The following is a 5428-nucleotide window of genomic DNA, read 5'->3' as shown; positions in this document are numbered from 1 at the left end:
TCAACGGCTCCTGAGGATGGTAATAGAATACACTGCAACCCAGGACAGCAGCTTAGTTCTGCACTTAAAGAGCCCAAACTAGTTAGTTTTCCTACAAGAAAGATAATGTTCTTTTATAGTATAAAAGCTCTCTCTTTCTATCCTTGAGCTATTATCCCCACGAGAAATGTTCTCTGCTTGGAGGTTATTAGTGCCTTTGTGCTGGCTTCCTGCAGACTAAGGAAAATCTCCAAGAATATTAATCCTCCCTGCCCTGTACATCTATTCTCATGTGGCTGAGAGGCTGCCCTGCTAGCTCAGCTTTAGAGCAAGGAGGTGCTTGTCTGGTTTAAAATAGCCATGGTTGGGGGGTGTGAAAGAAGAAGAAAATGCCTGCGCTGTTCCCCGCTCCCCCAGGGACACAGGGAAAGATCTTGGGGGTTTCCTTCGATATGGGACTCCTTCCCCTCTCCAATTAAACTGACACTGTGCTCTCTGGGTAGCTTTATAGAGAGTCTAATTATAGATTTGAATATGTCAGAATGCTGTAAGTGAAGAGCAAATTCTAGTCAGGTTTCATAGCTGTGTTTTCCTAAAACAAAATTTTAGGACAAAATCTAATGTTAACAAAAAAAGGAGGAAATTTTGTTGGTTTTGTTATTCATTTACTTTAAAGAATTGCAAGAAAGGATGTCCCTGTTTCCCCACCAGGGTATTTCAGTACAGCCTTTAAAGAAAAATAACAAAATAACAATTCTTGGCATATGCCCTTATACAGGCATAACTGGTACAAAATTCTGCCCAGCCCAAACTAACAAACCATCCCTGGTGGTCTGGCATTTCACCATCACAATCTCTCATAAATCAAACAGCACGGCTGCGGAGGCTTTGGGTGTTACTAATGAGCACTTGCTGGCAACCAGGCATTCCAGGTGAAATCCAGCCTCCCTTCATGCTTCTGATGGGAGAGTACAGGAGCTCCCAAAATGCTGATCTTGGTAACAAACCTGGCTAATAGTAGTCTTCTGAAGGAAAAGGCTCACAGATGGAGGAATGCTCTATGCAGGAGTGCCAGGGCTTCCACAGAGAGGACTGTAGGGAACGGTGTAAGCATGGAGTGTGCTCCGAGGTGATGTTGGGGTGAGTGGTCTGAAAGTTGGATGCAAATGTGTTGGTTTACTCTAATTCAAACATGCTCCTCTAAGGCCCCACTGAAGTAATTACAAAAAGGCAGGTGCTTAAAGAGAGAACTCAAGTTGAACTTGAGTACCAGATTTGCAACTTCAAACATAAGAAATACATTGAGAATAAAGAATGTGCCTGATAGTGGGCACCACAGGGAGCAGCTCATCTTCCTTCCTTCCCCCCATATGTACAGCATCCCAGCTGCTAAAGAACTTTTATCTTAGTCATACTAAACCTTTCTTCACCTGCTTGAAACTCTCTGCCTTGCAAGGCCTTCTGAGCTCATTTTCACTGTGCAGAGTCTCTCTGGCCTGGGAAGAACATCTTGGATACATTTGGCATGCTCTGGCCCTCTCAGTGCTGAATCAGTCTCATGGTTCATGAAGACATCTAAATTTAAGTACAGCACTTCCTGAGCTGCGCAGCGGAGACTCCAGGATGCAGTTTCTCCCGGGGCTGCTGCTCCAGTGCCAATTGTCTTTGTGCCTGGTCCAAGACAGACACTGCTGTGCCTCTGCTTGCAGACAGCAGATATCAGCTCCCAAACACACAGGAGAGAGGATGGGTTGCATCCTGGGGGAGCTGTGCTTGGTGGCTCAGCTCCTGCAGCACCCAGCAGATGAGTCCTGCATTGGCAGCTGGTGGTGCTGGGGCTGGATCCAGTGTCCCTGCACTGTGCCCTGCCTGAGACAGGCACCTGATTGTCCTGGAGTTCCAGAGTAAACCAAAAGACAAGGTCATGACTGTAGAAGGCAACACTGCCATGGGCTTGTCAAGCTGATGGTAAATGCTCTCAGGGCCCTTGTTCTCTATGTTCTCTTCATCTGGGAATATTCTTACGTTTGATTACTCTTTACTGAGACTGAGAATCCCAGAGAGGACAAAGCCTCTGTTGCATTGCAGCAATACATGACTTAATTTGAGGCAGATCACAGATTTCTGCCTGACATTTCTACCTTTCAACTGTTCCAAGTTTTTCAGCAAACAGTGGAGGAAAGGGAGAAAGACAAAACCACCATGTTAAATGTTAACATGCTTTTCTTCTCCCTCTGGAGGTAGAGCTCAATAAAATGTATAACAGTTTTAAATCTTGTTCCAATACATTTTTATGTGAAAATATATGAGGTATAGTCTGAAAGGACAAAAGACAAGTCTCATTTGTCCTTTAGGCAAAGGTTTTTAAGTGTTCATATATAAAATATGATTGAGAATACCAGTGACATTTCAACTAGAGACAAAAACAAGGTTAAAAACATTCTGGATTGTCCTAAAAGTGGAAGTTTCATTCCTAGGTTCTTTATGAAACCTAACAAATGAAGTGGTGTGCAATACAATTGAATTGCTGAATACAAACATACCAAGTTAAAGGGAGAATTCAGCTGGGCAACAGTGGCTGAACACGGTTGTATGCACCTCTGCCATGTTAGTGGCACTGTGTCCTGGTTTGTTGGTGGTCTTTCTCTTCCAAAAAACAGACAAATGTACAGATTTACTTTTGTAAAGGAAAGCTTCCACTTTAACTGTAAATTCTTAGGAACGACCTCTGCAGTTTGGTTTTATCACTTTAAAAATAAAGCCCTATACCTGGATTCAGAACTGAAATGTGCAGGTATGACTTTCTGTCCTCTGCTTTGAAGAATATTCCTTACGTTTCTAGAAACAGCAATACTCCATCAGAGGGGGCTGTAGTTAAGAAAACAGCACAGGTGAACTTTGGAATGTGCATTTACAAAGAGAAAAATACCCTTCGTGTTTCAGGCACTTCGTGGCTCAGTGGATATGGCTTTGCTGGTGTGAGAAGCAGCTCTTGCTCTTTCACTGCTGCTCTCTAGATTTGGCCAGTCATGAAACTGTGAAGTGCAAAAGTGAGTAAACTTCGATTTGTGCCTTTTCCTGGGAGAAAGAGGAACAATGTGCTTGTGTCTCAGCCTATCTACATGATGGGACTTGCATTCCAGCTCACTCAATCGTTAATCTACCTGTTGCTGCAGAGTTTCATGCTGGCTGCAGCAGATTCCAAAGGGAAAGATCAGACAGGTGGATTTATCTGAGAATCTCATCAGAGATTTCTCTCTTATTGTCTGTTACATTGCTTTCCCCTGACCAATGCAGCTGTGGGAGCGACTGAGCCCCTGACGTTGCAGGCAGGAGATGCATGCGGGCAGAGAGGATGGAAACTCTGGAATTCCTCTAGGTAAAGCAAAATATCTCAGCTTTGAGGTTCTGTCTTTTCTCTCTTCACAGATCTGCATTTTACCTGCTTAGATAGAGCCACCCCATCTTGGGACAGTGTTGGTTAGCAGTGTAGAGCAGTCTGGTGTGTGCACTCTTCAACACTGATAGTGGCACAATGCATTATTTGTGAGGCTTATTTTGTTTGAGAAACCAATATAATGACATTGCAGTCATTAGGGGTTTCATAGCTACACCTGTAGCTCTCCAGAAAGCCAGCTCTCCAGCAGGTAAGATCTTAACTCGGTGCAGGCTACAGCTCACTGACAGGTTGGATGGAATAATGAGTTGCTAGATAAAAAAGCCCCTCTTTAGATGTCTCCCCTGACTTTATATTCCTACATGTCTGATTCCATGTATGCCCAGGTTCCTTATTTACATTTTATTTTGAACAACTTTTATCCTCTTGTTATCAAGGTATCCTAATTGCTTCTTCATAGCAGTAGCTGTTTATTTGGATTTTTCTTTTTTTTTTTGTATTATTTGCAATCCAAATGAACCTTTTTGCTACATAACCACTTGAAAAAGAGATGTCCTGCTCACATAAGGAATGCCTCAAGAGAAGAGCAGTCTTGCATAATTTCCTGTTCTCTCAGAGAAACCCTTCATATTGGAGAACTGGGGAATATTACTTTCTGGCCCTGCACACTCTCCTGGGTGGAAGGGTCCTGAAACACAATTTATTGTAAAACACACAGTGGTTACAGAGCTAGCACAGTCAATGATATTCCTTTTATTACCACTCAGATGAGAACACAAAATGACATTGGAAAGCAGTGAACTCACCAGAAGGGCAGAGAAAGCCATTAAATTCAACACGCATCATATTTCATAATCAGAATCCTGCAGTCAGAGCTGACACCACTGAATGAGTTTGTTGCAGTCATGATAATATAAAACCCGCTGCATCTGCTTCCCTTGGCACTTTTCTTTGTAGCCCCTTGCAGCGTATGGGCTATTAATCATCAGTAGCCAGGGACACTGCAGACCAATGCACTTTGTATTGCATAAATTGAAAATGCATCACTATTAGAGAGAAAACTGCCTTCCGTACATCTCTATTTAGATAGGCAGTTTCCTGAAGAGCTGCCATGCTATTATGGCTAACCACTTAATTGGAGTTCTTTTCACAGCCTGGTAATTGGGGTTGGGGGGGAGGGTAATGCAATCCCTTTGTAGCACGTATGAAAACAAGGCAGGGAGAGTTTTCCTTGCCCTACGTGGGAACCCTGACAGGGCTCCAGCTGGAGGTGAGAAAATGTAGTCAGAAAAACTGTGTCATTTAACCTCACTAAATTAACTTCACAAACGAGAGGGCTGAGCTTACCTGTGAAGGGAGAGGGGTGCTGTGCAACTGGTGCCTTCATGCATTTTCAGTGGCTGCATGGAGCCACAGCTGAGCCAGAGGAGGGCTGCTGCCTTTCCTTCCATTAGCTCTGTTCACAGAAGAAGGTAAGACGAGGTTTAGGAGGGTAAAAAAGTTTTAGTGACAACCTGAGAAAAGACAGTTGTAAATTCAGCCCTCAAAGGTGCTCTTTTTAAAGAGAACCCGTTCTATTCTACAGTCATTTGTCCAAGTTTTATATATAAAGAGGAAAGATGAGCATCTAATGAAAATGGGACATATAAAGTAATTTGTAAATGAAAGTATAGCTTTTAAACTGCATGTGTTTAACTGTACATTGCTTCATGGTTTGAGTATTTTCTCTTGAATGGCTGTGGCCAGTGTTTGGAACTTCATTATCTTTGGTTATAGCTGCCCACACTTAATTCTCATTACATTTACCATACTCTGTGGATCTTGTTTCCCAGTGTGTGCAGTTAGTGATGTGTCAGCAAGACACGAGTCTGAGCTGAAATTACCTGAACTTGTGTTAAATCCCACATCTTCTGATACTTGCTGCTCAAACACAGGTGTATCAGCTGAAGTGCTCTGGCCAGATTCAAATGAGAACAGAGTTTAAATTGGGATTTATACACAAAGTTAGTTCTGAACTGTGATCCTCAGCCTCTCCCAGCTGCTCCCTCACAT

At 43.0% G+C, this 5428-nt stretch overlaps 1 long non-coding RNA gene across 2 annotated transcripts in view; it reads right to left on the bottom strand.

The window, feature by feature from the left end:
* Nucleotides 1-4941, bottom strand: part of LOC121663528 — a 16119-nt gene extending 11178 nt beyond the window's left edge. The window contains exon 1 of one of the 2 annotated variants that reach the window (XR_006015660.1): nucleotides 4724-4941. This is a non-coding gene — a long non-coding RNA (uncharacterized LOC121663528). Of the gene's footprint in view, nucleotides 1-2748; nucleotides 2837-4723 lie in introns of those variants that run through there. The other variant, XR_006015661.1, reaches the window with a different exon arrangement.
* Nucleotides 4942-5428: the final 487 nt, after the last annotated feature.

Source organism: Corvus kubaryi, unplaced genomic scaffold, assembly GCF_017639235.1.
Source record: "Corvus kubaryi isolate FWS band 111438036 unplaced genomic scaffold, C.kubaryi_AGA036_p1.0 37284, whole genome shotgun sequence".
NCBI lineage: Eukaryota > Metazoa > Chordata > Aves > Passeriformes > Corvidae > Corvus > Corvus kubaryi.
Note: the sequence above shows the minus strand (reverse complement) of the source record. Positions and strands in the feature narration are given on the sequence as shown.